This window comes from Papio anubis, chromosome 7 (assembly GCF_008728515.1).
Source record: "Papio anubis isolate 15944 chromosome 7, Panubis1.0, whole genome shotgun sequence".
Classification (NCBI taxonomy): domain Eukaryota; kingdom Metazoa; phylum Chordata; class Mammalia; order Primates; family Cercopithecidae; genus Papio; species Papio anubis.
The window spans coordinates 157654115-157673070 of NC_044982.1; the positions used below are offsets into that span (position 1 = coordinate 157654115).

An 18956-nucleotide genomic window follows, 5' to 3' on the forward strand; every position below is an offset into this window, starting at 1 on the left:
GCACAGTCCTCTGACTCCTGCCTTGCAGAACGCCGCTTTTACCTACTTTGCTTTTCCACTTGACCACTCGGTTGCCCAAAGGAGCCTTCCCTTCCTCTTGGCTCTTTCCTCCCCAAGGCTGCATGCCCCCAGATGGGCCCTCTCGGTGCTCCTGCTTCTCTCACAGCACCTCCCTGGGCCCAGTTCCTCCGGCCCCTTCTGGTGGACCTCCTGATTACCTCAGCACCCCTCCGTCTTCCCTTCAGGCTTTCTGTCCATTTGCTGGAAAGCTTTGTGGCTGGGACAGCAGTGAGAGGGAGAGCAGGCTGGGGGTTTGGTGGTATTTTCGCTTTTCAGTTCAGATATTTTACACTTTTGGGGTTCTTTACCTTCACATTATGTGGCAGGTATGGCTTTGTGTAGATTTTACTTTCCTTTCTTGTTTTTTCTGTCTTTTGGGAGGAAATTTTGGGATAGAAGCAGTTATACCACTGCCATTGTCCTCAGGATCTATGTTGCCAATTTTTTATTTTTATTTTTTGAGATGGAATCTTGCTATCACCTAGGCTGGAGTGCATTGGTGCAATCTTGTGTCATTGCAACCTCTGCGTCTCAGGGTTCAGTCGCGTCTCATGCCTCAGCCTTTCAAGCAGCTGGGATTACAGGCATGCACCACCATGCCTGGCTATATATATATAGATATATATATATATTAAACTTTTTAAATTTTTTTAAATTTTTTAATTTTTTTTTATTTTTGAGACTGAGTCTCATTCTGTTGCCCAGGCTGGAGTGCAGTGATGTGATCTCGGTTCACTGCAACCTCTGCCTCCCGGGTTCAAGCAATTCTCCTGCCTTAGTCTCCTGAGTAGTTGGGATTACAGGCGCCCACCTCCACGCCAAGCTAGTTTTTGTATTTTTGGTAGAGACGGGGTTTTGCCATGTTGGCCAGTCTGGTCTCGAACTCCTGAGCCCAGGTGATCTGCCCACCTTAGCCTCCCAAAGAGCTGGGATTACAGGCGTGAGCCACCGCGCCCAGCCCCGTGTTGCCAGTTTCTAAAACGGAACCACTGTATGTTACCAAACTGTGCTGTGGTGGCCACAGGCCTGGCTCATGGAGATGTCAGAGCCCTACCCAGGCAGGCTCCAGGAGGGGGGAGGCTGGGAAGATGAGGAGTTGTTGCCGAGGGTTCTTGGCCTTGTCCTTATTAGTTTGCGACTTGGTGTTTCCCAGTTTGTGCTGGAGTATCCCAGGAGTTGGGGAGGACAGGCTGCTGGCAGTAGAAGGAACTTTGTACAGTTACCCAAGCCTGGTGATCTGTGAGGGCTGAGCGGCTGCTCCACGTGTCAGCCCGCCTCTCCAGCCCACCCACGGCGCCGGCCAGCTAGGACTAAGCTCCACCTTCTTCTCTGGGGCTGCCATTCTCAGCCACCCCCGCACCTCCCTAGTATAATTCCCTGAAATTGCCCTGTTTCTGGGCCGAGGATACACCCCATACTGCAGTGTGCAGTTCCTCCATCCTCCAAAACTCATCTGAGCATCTCTTCTGGTTCTCTTAGGCCCCAGCATGGTGGGGGTTCTCTCTGTCCCCCAGCGCTCCCAGCCAACAGCACTGCTCACTTTTCCCCGATCCACCTGAATCTGCAGCAGTGGGCCCTGTGCCGGTTGTCCTGGCGCTGGGTCGGGTGGATTTTGGAGCGGGTGAGGGAGCTGAACAGAGCACTGTGCGCTGGCATCCCTTGTTGCTACTGCAGCAGTATTGTGTCTCCACAAAGGTTTGGGGGCGAAAGGAAATGAGAACCGGAGCTATGACTTGGATTCACAGGGAAGCTGAATAAAGGGAAAAGAGAGAGTTTAAACTTATCTGCAGGCATCACGTTAAATGTAATGTTTTCTTGACAAACAGCCAGCACATGGCATTATTTTTTAAAATCCCCTCATCAAAAGCTAAGACCAATGTCTTACATATGGAAGAGTTTCTATGCTACAGGTTATTCTAATGAGAAAAAAAAGAACAGTGACTTATAATACTATACAATACTATCACATGAAATATTCATGTAAAAATTCTTTTCGAACAAGAAGACACATTCTTACAGGTAAGAAATGCTGTGCAGATATTAAAAATTAATTCCTGAGCACAAGAGAGTGAGCCAGGGTAATGCGAGTGCAGTTTGTCCAGAGTTTACAAGCCAGGACCTGGGGTTCCCAGGCCTTGGAGCCGTTGCTAAGGACCTAAGCCTCGCTCTCCACTCCCGCTAGGCCGCAGGGACCCGCTCCTGGGGGACGGAGGGTGGGAAGCAGGGGCGAGGGGAGTTCCAAGCTCCTGCGGGAAACCCGGGACTTTCCAGTGTTCTCTTCTCAGTAATAGAAAGTGCCTCTGGGGCAAGAGAGCAAGACTCCGACTGGAAAAAGCAAAAAGCAAAACAAAGCAAAAAGAAAGTGCCTCCTAGAGAGTGGGTGGGAGTTGGAAGTTGCTTCAGTCTTCACTTCCATCTCTCAAGCCACACTTTCTGAGCTGGGGCCCCCTGCACAGGCGTCCTGGAGCAGGAGGGGTGGCTGGCAGTGCCAGGAGAGGAGGGCAGATGTGGGCCCCCGGAGGCACCGTGGTGGCGGGCTTGGGGTTTCAGAGCACAATGTAACAGCTGTTTGAGAAACGGGGTGAGGACAGACGGTTGGGAATTACGCGAAAGCCTGCTTTGAAGGTTCACGGCGCTGGCGACACAAAGGTGGAGTTACTGCAGCCGTCTCCGGGTTCACAGCAGCCCGGGGGAGAGGGGGCACAAGAGCGCTGGGACCCCACAGCTCTCAGGGCTTCTCTCAGGGGCGCAGAGGGCTCCTCTCCTTCCCCTTCAGCTCCTTCCTTGCGGGGTGACTGCCCCTCATGGCCTTCCTGACCGGGGTGCCCTGTGGTGCTCCCGAGGGGATAGAGGTCGAGGTGGAGGATGTGAGCTCTGCAGGCCGCCCAGCCAGCGCCCACGTGCTCAGGTGCCAGCGAGGGATGCGTGTGTGCGTCAGCGTGACTTGGAGGAGCGCACTGTGCCTAGAACACTCTGACTCTGTCCCTCTGCGCCTGTCCGCCTCCCCAAAGGCCAGGTCCACTGCACGGAGTGTTTCAGCCTGTGGTGCATCTCCCTGTGGCCTCCCCGCCCCCACCCTGCAGAGGAAGAGTCCCCAAAGCCTTTCCTAAATCTCCAAAGTCCCTGTTTCCCTGGTGGCACTTCACACTAGCTGTTTGCGTGAGGTGGGACTCTCCAGAGATCGACAGTCACCGCCAGGAGAGGCCCCGCGTGCCCTGGGAACCTGGGACTCAGTGCGTGCTCGGAAACGTGTAGGAGTGCAAGATTTACCATAGGTTTGACGATGTCTTTTCTTTCTTTTTAAATTAACTGAAACAACCCAAGAACTGGATTTCTTCAAATCTACCAATTTATACTTTAATTTAGAAAAAGGAAAAGCACTCACAAATAAATTTAGTCAATCTATAATTACGGTATAAATAAGTTCCACTTAAATGTAATGTTCCAAGCATAATAATTTGTTGAGTAAATCAAATTGATACATCTTAATGTTCCTAAAGTTAGGAAATCATCTAAGCTTCATAAAAAGAAGGCATTTTATGTATTTAAATTTTCCTCAGAAGTCCCTCTTTGTTAAAAATAGAAAAACAAAACAAAACATTTTTTTTCATGACTTCAAAATTTGCGGATATTCTGTGCCTGGAAGGAATCAGTGGGGTTTCTCATGCTTTCCACACTGTGGTTCAGGACTGCAGCCTGGAAACCGCGTGATCATGGAATTGCCATCAGAGGGAACATTAGAGGTTATTTAATCAAATCCTTTCATTTTATGAGCACATTTCAGAGGTCAGACGAGTTGAGTGGCGCCCCGCCACCCCCAGGACCCCTCTGGTCACAGTGGCTCTGGGTGGGCAACCCCAGTCCTCAAAAACCCCTGGCTCCTTGGGCACAACCCACTGAAGCCTTGTGTCCCCAGCCTCACACGGCTGCCCTGGACACTCCAGGTGAGCAGGGCCCTATTGGGTTGAACAATGGTGACCTGCTACCCCTCAAGGGCTTACGTCCGGGGACTTACATGTGCATGTATTTCCATATCATCATTAAGAAACCTGTGCAATGTTACATTGTATGTGAATAGGCTATCCTCACCTTTTCCCCTTTTGTTGACATTTAGGCTACTGTCTATGTTTTTCCTCCTGAAACAGCCATATAAAGAACATCTTTGAGCATTGGGTGATGACTATTTTTCACCCTTCTTGCTAGGTAGGGTCTTTCTCAGGAAAGAAAGAGATTATGTGCTCAAAGGTCAGGTTTGGGGAAAGAAGGGGTGTGCTGAACTCTGAAGAAGATAGGAGGCGACCTCGTGGGCCTAAGGGGTGAAGGGGAGATGGGAGCTGTAGTCCAGCAAGGGCTGTCCAGCCGTGGATTGTAGGAGGGGCTGCCCTCATCACCTGTGGCCTGGCCAGAGGAGCCAGGAGATTCAGTGACCTTGTTCCTCCCACCCATCGAGTCCTGCCAGTGTCTCCCATTTGCCAGACTTACCTGGATTCCAGAGGACGGGATTGCTGCGAGCAGCAGGGCTGAGGAGAAGGCTGGGGAGAAGGCCAGGGGTAGGACTAAAGGGCCATGAGGGATAGCCCCAGACAATCCTCCACTTGTGCCTGTTAGGATTTTAAAAACATCTTTTGTCCAGTCCAAGAGAAAATCACTTGTTCCCAAAACAAGAGCTGCACAATATCCCATCAGCTACTGTGTGATATGAGGTGATGTTGGTTCAGTAACACCTGAAACTTAAAATGTTAGCTATCCCAATGCTCTTCATATATGACAATGGAGAATAAGTGGGGGAAGAGAAGCAAGAAAATACCGTAAAACAGACCTGCTGTAGCCCCAGCTTCCAGAGCTGATTCTGAAGTCTGAATTGTTAGTTAACTCTAATGCCACGTTCCCCTGACCTCTGCCACAACTTCAGATATGTGGTTTTTATCTGCTGTTGGGGTGACCCACACCATCATTCTCACAGGACCCGAGACCTTGGTGTTGTGTCTGTACTGGAGTGCCAAGGTGTATATGAACTGGGACTACTGGAATGCAACTGGAATGCAAGGAGGCACGCCTGTGAATGCCCAGCTCCCAGACAGTTCTTGCCAGCATGAGGAAGCAGCAACCCAGTTCCCTCTGAGAATTGAGATCAGTCATCTTGGACAGTAGAGGGATTCTCCTTGTCTGCTTGATGGTCACAAGGCATGTGGAGCTTCACATGGCCAGGGAGGACTCTCAGCTTCCAGTGAAATGCTGACACCTGATGTGATACCTTGGTTCTTGTCTTCTTGGTTTAAGAGAATTTAAACAAGAGACACATAGCAAAAGAAGTGCAGCATGGAGTATTGCCAAAGAAAAAGAATACTTTGAAAGTTAGGTGCAGAATAGGCAGGACACCCTGGGAGAGAGAGAAATTCAGGATGGGCTGCTCGTAAGGATGAGACAGCAAAGACCGGTGCTGGGGAGGCTCCCACTGTGGAGTCTTACCCGATTATTTGTAAGGAGGTGGGAGAGGTGTTGCTGGTGAGGACGTTCTGGGAGGCTCCCACTGTGGGAGTCTTACCTGATTATTTGTAAGGAGGTGGCAGAGGTGTTGCTGGTAAGAATGTTCTGGGTGGTCCTCTGGATGCACACGCACAGTAGCCGTACATGCGTGTTCGTATATCGTACGTCTCATTAGCATCTTAAATCTCCACCCAGGGGTGTGTTTTTTGCTATTCTAATGAGGACGGGTAAGGTCAAAGTGCACATGCTCTCTAGAGGGCAAAGTCCCTACTGGAGATAGCTTTGCTTCAGTAGCTCAATTACAATGCAAATGCTGAGGCTTATTGTGTTGACTGCACGGTCACCATGATTGCCTCATCCTGAGAACATGGTCACTGCCTTGACTGCCTATCCTGCCTCAGGTAATAAAGGTAATGGTACCTTTTTTAGTTATGTTTCCTTGGGTATTAGGACCTGCAAATCCACTGAGCTCAAGATTATTAAGACAGGGGGCAAAAATTCCTGAAGTGGGTCACTGAGTGTAGTAGTAAGGGAGGGAGTGCTCCTATCTCTCTCCTTTGTTTCCCACACCGCGGTTCCCAGTGGTCTGTGACGGAGATCGTGACATTCACTGGTGATTTGTTTAAGCACATATTTGTTTCCTCATTAATCGCTGTTCCCAGTGGTCTGTGACGGAGATCGTGACATTCACTGGTGATTTGTTTAAGCACATATTTGTTTCCCACACCGCGGTTCCCAGTGGTCTGTGATGGAGATCGTGACATTCACTGGTGATTTGTTTGAGCACACACTGCATGCCGTAGGGTGGCACGCCAACGTTGCAGACTTTGGGGTTGCAGCAAATAGTACCTCTGAAGCTTTAGCAGGCCACTGTCCGTCAAGTCAGCTGCTTCTGCGTAATGGAGCACATGGCCACCAGTGATTCCGGCGTGATGCGCTGCCTTCGCTAGAATAAGCTCCCGTCAGAGGAACTGAGTGAGAAAGCCAGGACTGGAAAAGGAATTCTGTACGTCCGTGAATGATGGGGCTGGATGAAGCTTTACGAGAAAGAAAGGGAAACCCTTATTTGTAAAATGGTTCTAACAAGTCTAACCTAATCCTAAGATTTCTAACCTAATCATAAATTTCTAACATAATCACAAGAGCCCTTGTGATTGGATTGCGCCAGCCTCTATTGGTTAGGATAATTTCCTCAACTTAATCACATCAGCAAGTCCCTATTATCGTGTGTGTTCATCTCCTATTGCTGCATAAATTAACAGGAATTGAGTGGCTTAACCCAGCTTTATTCTCTTACAGTTTTGGAGGTCAGAAATCTAAATTCAATCTAGTAGAGAGGGCTGTGTTACTTCTGGAGACTTCAGAAGAAGATAGTATGATTTTTCTTCTTTAGCCTTTTGATATGGTAGATTACATTGATTAATTTTCAAATATTGAGCCAACCATGCACACCGACAATCAGTCCCCCTTGGTCATGGTATATGATTATTTTCACATATTCATGGATTCAGTTTGCTAACATTTTATTGGGGATTTTTGTGTCTAAGTTCATGAGATACATTGATCTGTAGTTTTCTTTGTGCTAGCTTTATCTGATTTTGGCTTCATAAAATGAGTTGGCAAGTGTTCCTTCCTGTTTTATTTTCTGGAAAAGATTATATAGAATTGATGCGAGTTCTTTACATATTCAGGAGAATTTTTTTTTGTTAAGGTTTGCTGGGATAATTTTATTAAGAGATGAATATGTATTTTTTAGCAAGGTAAAAAAATACAAATAATAATAACAACCCTTCTGTTCATAAATATCCCTTCAGGTGAAAACATTGGAAGTCACACAATTTAAAGAATGTGGCCCAAATAAAGCCCAAGTATTTTTTGCACACATTTATTTATTTTACTTACCATATGATCCATAATTCAACCTTTTATTCAGTTGCTGGCTTTATTAGTCTGTTCTCACGCTGCTGATAAAGACATACCCGAGACAGGGAAGAAAAAGAGATTTAATGGACTTACAGTTCCATGTGTCTGGGGAGGCCTCACAATCATGGCAAAAGACGAGGAGAAGCAAGTCACATTTTACATGGATAGCGGCAGGCAAAGAGAGCTTGTGCAGGAAAACTCCTTGTTTTTACAACCATCAGATATTCTGAAATTCATTCACTATCACGAGAACAGTGCAGGAAAGTCCCATCCCCATAATTTAATCACCTCCCACCATGTTCCTCCAGTGACTTGTGGGAATTGTGGGAGTTACAATTCAAGATGAGATTTGGGTGGGGACACAGCCAAACCATATCATTTCACCCCAGCCCCTCCCAGATCTAATGTCTGTACATTGCAAAACCAATCATGCCTTCCCCACAGTCCCCCAAAGTCTTAACTCATTTCAGCATTAACTCAAAAGTACACAGTCCAATGTCTCATCTGAGACAAGGCAAGTCCCTTCCGCCTATGAGCCTGTAAAATCAAAAGCAAGTTAGTTACTTCCTAGATATAATGGGGGTACAAGCATTGGGTAAATACAGCCATTCCAAATGGGAGAAGTTGGCCAAAACAAAGGGGCTACAGGCTCCATGCAAGTCCAAAATCCAGCAGGGCAGTCAAATCTTAAAGCTCCAAAATGACCTCCTTTGACACCGTGTCCCACATCTGGGTCACGCTGATGCAAGAGGTGGGTTGCCATGGTCTTGGGCAGCTCCGTCCCTGTGGCTCTGCAGGGTACAGCCTCCCTCCCTGCTGCCTTCATGGGCTGGTTGAGTGTTGAGTGTCTGCGGCTTTTCCAGGTGCGCAATGCAAGCTGTCAGTGGATCCACCATTCCGGGATCTGGGAGCTTCTCACAGCTCCACTAGGCGATTCCCCAGTAGGGACTCCTCTGTGTAGGGGCTCTGACCCCACATTTTTCTGCTGTGCTGCCCTAGCAGAGGCTCTTCATCAGGGCCCCACCCGCGCAGTAAACACCTCCTGGACATCCAGGTGTTCCCATACATTCTCTGAAATCTAGGTGGAGGGTTCCAAACCTCAATTCTTGACTTCCGTGCACCCGCAGGCTCAACAGCACGTGGAAGCTGCCAAGGCCTGGGGCTTCCACCCTCTGAAGCAACAGCCCAGGCTTTACCTTGGCTCCTTTTAGTCATGACTGGAGTGGCTGGAATGCAGGGCACCAAGTCCCTGGGCTGCACAGAGCAGGGAGGCGCTGGGCCCCACCCAGGAACTGTATTTTCCTTTTAGGCCTCAGGGCCTGTGATGGGACCAGCTGCCAAGAAGATTTCTGACATGCCCTGGAGACATTTTCCCCATTGTCTTGGGAATTAACATTCATTGCTTATGCAAATTTCTGCAGCTGGCTTAAATTTCTCCTCAAAAAATGAGATTTTCTATTCTATTGCATTGTCAGGCTGCAAATTTTCTAAACTTTTATGCTCTGTTTTCTTTTTAAAACTGAATACCATTAACAGAACCCAAGTCACCTCTTGAATGCTTTGCTACTTATAAATTTCAGGGTTGGTTTTTTTTTTTTTTTTTTTTTTTTTTTTTTTTGCTGTCAATGGTGTATTGTATTCATCTGAAAAATCCTCATGGAAAATTGTTTGGTTTAGCTCTCAGAAGCCAACTTCTGAGCTCTGAGGAAACTTGCGTTCTTTTGAACTGCTCAGTCTTTCTTTTGAGCAAGGGACATTTTGGGACAGTTCTGCTTCCTCTTAACTTTTTTCTGGGGCTTTTTCTCCTAGACGGGATTCTCTCTTATAGCAACATGAGCTTTCTTATACATCTTCTCCATCATGTCTGTAGTTACACTGTTCTTCCTGTATTGAAAGAACTGTTTCTTGTAAGCATCTTCATCTTCCTCCATGAAGCAGCAAATGTCATCTGCAACATTCTGGCCCATGATGTGCTTCCGGTGTACTTCTACACTAAAGTCCTTGCTTTCAGAACCGTAACCAGGAATCGTTTGGTACTGTGAGGGATAGACAAGCCTCTATCTACAGCTCTCTTCAGGGCACCAAAAACTTTATGGGCACTGGTAGTTCTGGCAAGGCCCGCATCCAAATAGCAGGTAAAGACACTTGGCTGACCAACAATGCTTTCCACATTGTATTCATCGCCAGTCACCTCTACTTGGCCTTCATAGATCTTTTCCATGCCAAACCCATTGAGAAGCCTGCAGACCAGCAGCAGGCCAGTGCCATACACTGCAGCATAATTGGTCAGGCCAACAACCTTCAAACCGTATTTCGTAGTTCCCACGCATATGCTGTGCATACTATCCTATCCCCTTCTGTATGGGCGTAAGCAACCTGACAAGTAATATCTCTGTGTGCTACACAAACCGTCATCCTGCATTTGGGTGTGTTGTGTTTATGTTTATCCTGCATCACCAAGCATTTCCAAGCATAATACTCAGTTTTACCCTCTTGTCGTCTTCTACATTTCACTTGATCTGTCTTCAAGTCGGCTTTATTCTTAACAACTTTACACACCCCATCCTGTGGAACAGAGACCCCCATCCATGGATCAGCAGAGACCTACCCTGCTTAGAAATTTCTTCCTCCAGATACCCTAAGTCATCTCTCTGAAGTTCAAAGTTCCACAGATCTCTAGGGAAGGGGCAAAATGCCACCAGTCTCTTTGCTAAAACGTAAGAAGAGTTACCCTTGCTCCAGTTCCCAGCAAGTTCCTCATGTCCATCTGAGACCACCTCAGCCTGGACTTTATTGTCCGTATCGCTATTAGCATTTTGGTCAAAGCCATTCAACAAGTCCCTAGGAAGTCCCACACTTTCCCACCTTCTTCTGTATTCTGAGCCCTCCACTGTTCCGACGTCTGCCTGTTACCCGGTTCCAAAGTCGCGTCCACATTTTCGGCTGTCTTTTCAGCAGTGCCCCACTTTGCTGGTACCAATTTCCTGTGTTAGTCTGTTCTCACACTGCTAATAAAGACACACCAGAGACTAGGTTCTGGGTCCAGTGGAATATCACAATCACCCTTTGTGGCAGGTTTCAGTCAGAAAAGGAGGGTCACAACAGCTGGGCGATGGATACACAGATAGGTCCTAATGCTTCCCATAGGCAGGACCCAGCAAGGAGAGTTACATCACCTACAGAAGACCCAGGAATTTGTTCCTTTCTCCAAGTCTAGCTATAAGTGCCAGCATCTCTCTTATTGGCTGGTTTATGGTATGAGTGTCATCATCACAACTCTGAGCTGGGCTAAAGTGTATGTCACAATCCAACCTTAAAGATGCAAGGTCTAGGCAAAAGGTGAGAGTTATGTGGTCTAGGTGCTGAGTGCAGTGATGCGTCACAATCCTTTTGTGGTAGGTGCAGGCTGAGGAACGCCACATGACCTTTGGGCTGCGGCCAGGCAGAAAAGTCAGGTCCCTCAGGTTCTGGACAGAGGCGTATGCCACAATCACACATCGTTTGGGTGAGGCCCAGTCACGTATCACAATGCCACCTGTGGGCAGCACCAAGGCTGGAAAAGAGTCACATTTCCAAGGTGCAGAGTCAAACGATATGTCACAATCTCATCGGTGGACTGGGCTGAGGCAGGAGAGTCAAATCACTAAGGTGCTCAGCAGATGCATACAACCACACCTGGCTGTGTGGCTGCTGTCTCCTCACTCCGCATTCCAGGGCTCTGCTCTTTCCTTCAAAAAGGTCACCAGGTTTAGCTTAGAGACAGCAAGACCCAGAGATCAGGTTTCTGTCCTTCTTTTAAACCACATCTTTATACAAATCCTGCTAAGCAGGGTTCCAGTATTTCCACTCCTCCAGAGAGAATTCGATGGCCACATTCCTGAATGTGAACAGTTTCATTTCCCAGCTTTCAGGATGTCCTGGCGTCTTAGCTATGCGTGTCCCAGGACCTGCAGATCACAGGGCAACAGAGGCTGTGACAGCGTCACGGGGGCTCCGGAGACGGCGGACGCGGAACAGTGGAGATGAATCCCAAGCTCTGGCGGGAGTGGGAGACAAAGGCGCAGTGGAATTTTCTAGTGAAACCAGGAGTCTGGAATCTTTTTTTAAAAGGAAACTTTCAAATTAATAATTCAACTTCTTTCATGGCTAAAGAAAGGGCTATTCAGATTATAGATTTTATCTATGTTTTCATACTTTGTGTTTTTTGAGGAATTGGTTTCTTTTTAGTTGCCAAATTTTTGAGTGTAAAGTTGTTGATAATATTTCTTTATTATCATTTTAATGTCTGAAATATATGTAGCAAAATTTCCTATTTCATTCCTGATATTGGTGATTTGTGTCTCTCTCCTTTTATTTTTGATCAGTCTTTTTAGAAGTTTGTCCGTTTTACTGATTTTACCCAAGAAACAGCCTTTTCTCCTTTGATTTTCACTAGTATTGTCCTATATTAACTCTATAGATTTCTTGTATGATCTTTATTGTTTCTTTCCTTGAGCTTTCTTTTGGTGCATTTTACTCTTTTTTGGATAGTGTTTTTGAGGTAGGAACTTAGATTATTGATTTGAGATTTCTTTTCTTTTCCAGTGTTAACATTCAGTGTTATAAAGTTTTATCGCAGTTGTATTTCAGTTGCACCCTGTATGTTTTTATGTGTTGCATTTTTATTAAAATTCAGTTCTATATATTTTAAAATTTACTTTGAGACCTCTTCATTGACCCATAGACTGTTTAGAAGTATGTTGGTTAATTTCCATGCATTTGAAGATTTTTCTATTGTCTTTTTGTTTCTAACTTTATTCTGTTATATTTGAAGAACATACTCTGTATAAGTTTGTTTTTTTACATTTGTGGAATTTTGTTTTATGACCCAGAATGTGATATATCTTGGTAAATCTTTCATGGGAACTTGAAAAAAACTGTATTCTCCTGTTTTGGGGTGAAGTGTTTTATATATGTGAATTAAATCCCTTTGGTTCAGTGTTTAGTTCTTCCATATTTTCAATTATTTTCTATGTAGCATTTCTATTAGTTTCTGGAGGTGAGTTATTTATGTTCCCAATTATAAACATGAATTTGTTTTTTCTTTCAGCTCTAGCAGTTTTTTGCTTCATGTATTTTACTGCTCTGTTGTTTGGTGCATACATATTTAGAATTGTTGTATCTTCCTGGTGGATTGACCTATTTATCATTATTTAATAATTTTCTTTCCCTCTAATAATTTACTTTGAAGTCTACTTAGCTGATATTAATATAGTCACTCTTGCTTAAATTTTTTTTTGTGTGTGTAACATATCTTTTCCAGCATATAGTTGGGTTATTTTTTCAATCCTTTCTGCCAGTCTCTGTATTTTGATTGATATGTTTAGAAAACGTGCATTTAAGGTAATTATTGATATGTTATTGCTTAAATATGCCATTTCAATTACAGTTGGTCTTTCATATCCATAGATTTTGCATCCATGGGTTCAACCAATTACAGATAAAAAAAAATCCCACAAAGTTCCAAAAAGCCAAACTTGAATTTTCTGTGCACTGACTATTATGTTGAGTCCATGCAAGTGATGAGATGCATAGGCATTGTGTTAGGTACTATAAGTAATCTAGAGATGATTTAAAGTGCACAGAAGAATGTGCTTAGGTTATATGCAAATACTATGCCCCTTTAAATAACGAACCTGAACATCTATGGAGTTTGGCATCCACAGAGGTCCTGGAACCAGTTCCCCATGGATACTGAAGGATTACTGATTTATTTTCTGTTTGTTTCCTCTGTTTCCAGTACGTACCTATGTTTCTTTTGTTTTGACTTTCTGTGTGTTACTTGAACATTTTTTACATTATATTTTGATTCATTGATAGTATTTTTTAGTGTTTTTCTTTGTATAGTTTTGGAGTGGTTTCTCAGAGGACTACAGTATACATACATGACTTATTAGAATTACCACTTTGAATGAAGTGTGAAAATATCACTTCCATTAAGATTTCTTTATCTTTTCTTGAGTATTAGATGGCAACATAATTTTTGTTTAAATCATCAAATTGATCTATAAAACTCATGGGGAAAGGAATAATCTATTATGTGTACACATTTCTGCTTTTTCTGTTCCTTTTGCTTCCTGATGCTCCAAAATTTGTCTTTCTTTTTTCTTTTTTTTGAGATGGAGTCTCACTCCATCTCCAGGCTGGAGTGCAGTGGCGCAATCTTGGCTCACTGCAACCTCCGCCTCCCGGGTTCAAGTGATTCTCCTGCCTCAGCCTCCCAAGTAGCTGGGACTACAGGTGCATGCCACCATGCCCAGCTAGTTTTTCTATTTTTAGTAGAGACAGGGTTTCACCATGTTGGCCAGGATAGTCTCGATCTCTTGACCTCGTGATCCGCCTGCCTTGGCCTCCCAAAATGCTGGGATTACAGTCGTGAGCCACCGCACCCAGCCTGTTTTGTTTTTTATAATTTTCTTTATGTTTGAATAACTTCTTTTAGCCAACCTTTAAGGGTAGGTCTGCTGGTAAAAAAATTCTTTTACTTTTTCTTTATCTGAGAGTGTATTTATTTCCTCTTTATTCCTCAAGGATAGTTTCACTGGATATAGAATGTATGGTTGACAGTGCTTTTCTTCAATACTTGAAAAATGTTGTACCATTTCCTTCCATCTCTCCTGGTATCAGAGAAGAAATTTGCTGCCATTTGAATTTGTGTTTCCCTGTAGGTAATGCGTAGTACTTTCTGGCTGCTTTTAATGTTTTCTTTTTTCTTTTTTTTTTTGTCTTTAGTTTTTGAAAGTTGATGATTTGTTTTGATATGGATTTCTTTGGGTTCATCCTGTTATCCTGTTCCTAGGGCTTGTTCATCTTCTTGAATCTGTGGGTTTGTGTCTTTTGCCAAATTGGGAAAATTTCAGCCTTTATTCCTTAAAGTACTTTTGCAACCTCATTCTAATTCTTTTCTCCTTCTAGTACTCCAGTGACATGAATATTAGATTTTTAAAATAGTCCTACAGTTCCCTGAGCCTCCATTCCACCCCCTGTGCTTTTACAAAAATATGTTTTCTCTCTGCTCTTTAGATTGGGTGAATTCTATTGATTTACCCTCAAATTCACTGATTCTTTTCTTTATTATCTCTACTGGCTTTAACAAATTCTGTTATTGTATATTTTAGATCTGTCATTTCCATTTGGTTCTTTTTTGTATGTCTTTTGTTTCTTCCCATAGTTTCTCATTTTTCACTTGTTCCAAGAGAAGTTGTAACTGATTGTTGAGACATTTTTGTGAAGGCTGCTTTAAAATCCTTTTCAGATAATCCGACATCTGATATATCTCAGTGTTGGCATCAGGTGATTGTCTTTTCTCATTCAAGTTGTGATTTTCTCGGTTTCTGATATGACGGGTGACTTTTGATTGTATCCTGGGTATTTTATCTATTATTTTAGGATACTCTTGAGTCATAAATAACTGTTTTATTTCAGCAGGCAGTCAACATGTTTAAGTTTAGCACACAAGTTATGGACTATTTACGTAGTCTGCCATTCAAATGAAGATTTAATTTTCAGAGATGTTGCAGTGCTGCTTTGATGTGTGTGGTTTCTCCAGTGCTGCTGGGTGCTGCCTTGGGGGCTGGAAGGGATTTCCGCAGGCTGGGCTGCCCAGATGTCGCTTCCTGTGAGAGGAGTTTCAGGTCTGCAGAAGTGAAGAGACTTCCATGGCTAAGTGTTTGTTGAGATGGCATCCCCCTTCCTGTGGGGACCTCAGAACATTCCATGAGCCGTGTGCTATGGTAGGATACCATAGCACATGGCCCTTGACCTGGGTGTCTCTTGGCTTGAGATCCCAGGTGTGAGGTGTAGTGGGGCCCCTTCTCAGGTTCTGTCCACTCACCAGGTATCTCTTTGTAGGGGATGGGGTGCCTCCCGTGGTTACCTTTGCTGGCAGGGCTTTTATTAATCTTACTTGCCGGGGGGCATGTTCCCCTGGTGTATTTTCATCCAAGGGAGGAACAAGCCCACCTGGCTGTCTTCTCTTGCTATATTGGGAGTTGGTCTGGAAATGCTGATTTTGAGGGACGAAATACACCCTGCAGCTGTGCTGTTCCCATTTTCCTGGGCTCCTGTATTAGTCCATTTTCACGTTGCTAATAAAGACATACACCAGACTGGGCAATTTACAAAAGAAGGAGGTTTAATGGACTTACAGTTCAACATGGCTGGGGAGGCCTCATGATCATGGCAGAAGGCAAGGAGGAGGAAATCACATCTTGCATGGATGGCAGCAGGCAGAGAGAGAGAGAGAGAGAGAGCGCTTGTGCAGGGACACTCCCATTTTTAAAACCATCAGATTTCATGAGACTTCCTCACTATCACGAGAACAGCTGGGAAAGAGCAGCCCTCCATGATTCAATTATCTCCCCAGGTATCTCCCACAACAGGTGAGAATTATGGGAGCTACCAGATGAGATTTGGGTGGGGACACAGAGCCAAACCATTATCAGGTCCCAAACCAGTTTCCTCTCCTCTTACTGCAACCTTTCAGAATTCTCCTTTATTTGCCTCTTGCTTTATTCCCAGGGTTTATAGGTGTTCTTGGCAGGAGTAAGCAGGGAGTTTGGGGTCTCTATCATTTTGTCTGGACTGGAAGTTCCCTGGAATTGCCCGTTTGTTTATTTTTAATCTCTGTCATTTTGTTTTTAATTTGTTTCTAGTAGAGAACATAGAATTGGACCTAATTTTAAAATATTTGCTGTTATGCCTTATATTCACTATATTGTATTTCCTTGATACATCCTCTTCCCATGTGCTGATGTTGTATATTGGTAAAGTTTCTTTGCATCTATTTTTTGAGTGTTTTGAAGTTATAAATAATAGTTGCGTTCTCTTAATTGTTAGCTTAAAAATTTGCAAAATCATATTTAAACCTGCCTTTATAAATAGGAGTAAAACAAGAGTTGCCACGCATTTCAGGTTCTGCTAGAGATTAAGGAGCTTTATTGGCTTCTCAGCAGGCTTTTGGATTGAGAACCTTGAATGAGACACTGCTTCCTCTTTTTCCGTGTGATGTTGAAAAGTTAGACCTAAAGGGCTTTTGGTGCTTTTGATAACAGCATGTTGTCCTTGTTTCACTTAGAATAAAATCCTAGAGCCTCAACCATGACTCATAAAACCACAAATGAGCTGGCTGCAGCTGCCACTTACACATAATTTCCTACCACAGGGGCTGGACCCCAGACACAGTGGCCTTCTTGCTAGGTGAATGTACATTTGTACTTGTCGCCTCTACCGGGGATGCTCTTCCCAAGCATGCTGGAGGCTGGTTCACCTCTCTAGTGTCTCCTCAAGTGTCCATCCTCAGGGCGGCCTTCCCTGGCCCTGCGGAAGGAGTTCTTCCATCATTGCTGACGACTTTCCTGTGTTCCTTTCCTTCTAACAGAGTATTATCTATGACACGTTGTAATAATGCTCTAATATATATGTGTGGCAAATAAATGAATATATAAACTTTTCCTCTGTCTCCCTTCACCAGAATATAAGCTCTAGGAGATCAGCAAATGTGTGTCTATCTTGGTCACTGTGGAATCCTCAGTGGTCCTGACAGTGCTGTCACATAGTAAGCACTCAGTACTCATCAAACAAATAAAGGAGCGAATGGAGACTAAGCAATATGGGATGTTGGCTCATGAGGACTGCACGTTTTTGAAATACATGTACTTATATTTAGAAATCAAACCATGTATCAAGTGGTGTAAGTCATTCATCATAATTTTCACAGGTTCTGTGAGGAGAGTAGTTCTCGCATGGATTCATCTAAGAAGACTTCTTGCGAGGATATTTTAATCAGAATCGTAAGCTGAGAAGAAAGAGAAAAAGACAACTTTGTTGTTTCTCAGCGGTGTTAGGAAGCCTTGGGGATTTCTTGGTTCCTAAGTGATGAACTCTCCATGCAGGCCTGTTCATGCTTTGTGTGCATTTCCTCCTCTGGGTGTGAAGGGGATTTGGAAAGCCTTCCCGTGGGTCTGGATTTATTTGTGTCTCTGCCAGTGGGACATCTTTAGCCAAGACTCTGGCATTGGAAGTAAGAATCGTGCTAATAATAGGCAGGATAAAGGCTCTAATTTATAGGTTGTTTATAATAATTTCATGTTAATAGTTGATAACTCTTGCCAAATCCTAAATCAGGCTTCCCTGCTGCCTTCCCAGTTCTTCTTGGCTGGCTGTCATTTCTGATGTATGTATGTTATTTTTCGATATTAGTTACCTTTCCTCATAAACTATAGGGTTTATAACATAAGTCATGTAACTTTTATACTCTTAACTGTCTTGAGAAATGTTAAGATCCAAGAAATGACATAATGTAAAAGAGTGAAAGAAAGTTCACTCACTGCAAAGCTTAATCACAGGAATGCTGGTGGAGGGCACGGTTGCCCTCACGTGCTCTACCCCACAGGGGCAGAGTGGCCGCCAATCTGCGCAGTCTCTAAGTTCACAGACACCAATGACTCATTCTTCTTGCCTTTGGGGAAATAAACAACAAAAAGAGAAAACGTTCCCTTAGCAGTAAAACTAAACAAATGAGAACACAAAAATGAAACTAAACAAAAAGGTACATATCGCTATCAAAATCCCCCCAAAATAAATTTTATTTTCTTCCTTTTATTTAGTGCTTTCCAATAATGACTCAAGTCACTTCTAATGTCTCTTTTTCATGGAATACAAAAATAGGATTAGTTTTTAAATTACAGATGATTCTAAGTGGATCTGATACCAATGTGAATGAACAACATAACAAGAAGTTTATTTTTAGAACGAGAGTGGTCACCTGGCTTTTCTGCCAGGCATATAAACATGAGGGTCATTTAACTTGCTTTATCTTGTATCTGAGTCTTAAAAGAAGTGCTGCCTTGCAAACAGAATCAATAGTAAGTTTACTGGGAAGATGCATGCATAATTTTGGAGGAAAATTTACACACAGGCATTTTCATTTTTATTTTTACTTTATGTATTTATGTATGTATGTATGTATTTATTTATTTATTTTGAAGCAGTCTCACTCTGTCACTGAGGCTGGAGTGCAGTGGTATGATTTCCAGCTCACTGCAGCCTCTACTCCCCGGGCCCAAGTAATCATCCCACCTCAGCCTCTGGAATAGCTGGGACTGCAGGCGTGCGCCACCATGCCTGGTTAATTTTATTTTTTTTTTAGGGACAGGTTTTGCCACATTGACCAGGCTGGTCTCGAACTCCTGAGCTCAAGTGATCCGCCCACCTTGGCTTCCCAAAGTGCTGGGATTACAAGTGTGAGCCACCACGCCTGGCCCATTTTTATTTTTAAATGTCTGCAGCAAAGATGATTTATAATGAGCTTTTTACTAATTTTGATAGTTTTTCTAACCTTGCTCTGACATTCTCCAAAGATAATATTGTAAGTCAAGTTCATTTAAAATATTCAATTATATTTGAAATGTTTGTGAAAATTGCTAAATATGTCAGCTGTTAAACAT

The 18956-nt window shown here is 43.9% G+C and overlaps 1 protein-coding gene and 1 pseudogene across 1 annotated transcript in view; one reads left to right on the forward strand and one right to left on the reverse strand.

Moving 5' to 3' along the window:
- OCA2 (OCA2 melanosomal transmembrane protein) overlaps window positions 1–18956 on the forward strand; it is a 346597-nt gene that overhangs the window by 200446 nt on the left and 127195 nt on the right. The gene's annotated exons all lie outside the window — the stretch shown is intronic.
- On the reverse strand, window positions 9093–9900 carry LOC103885683 (annotated as a pseudogene).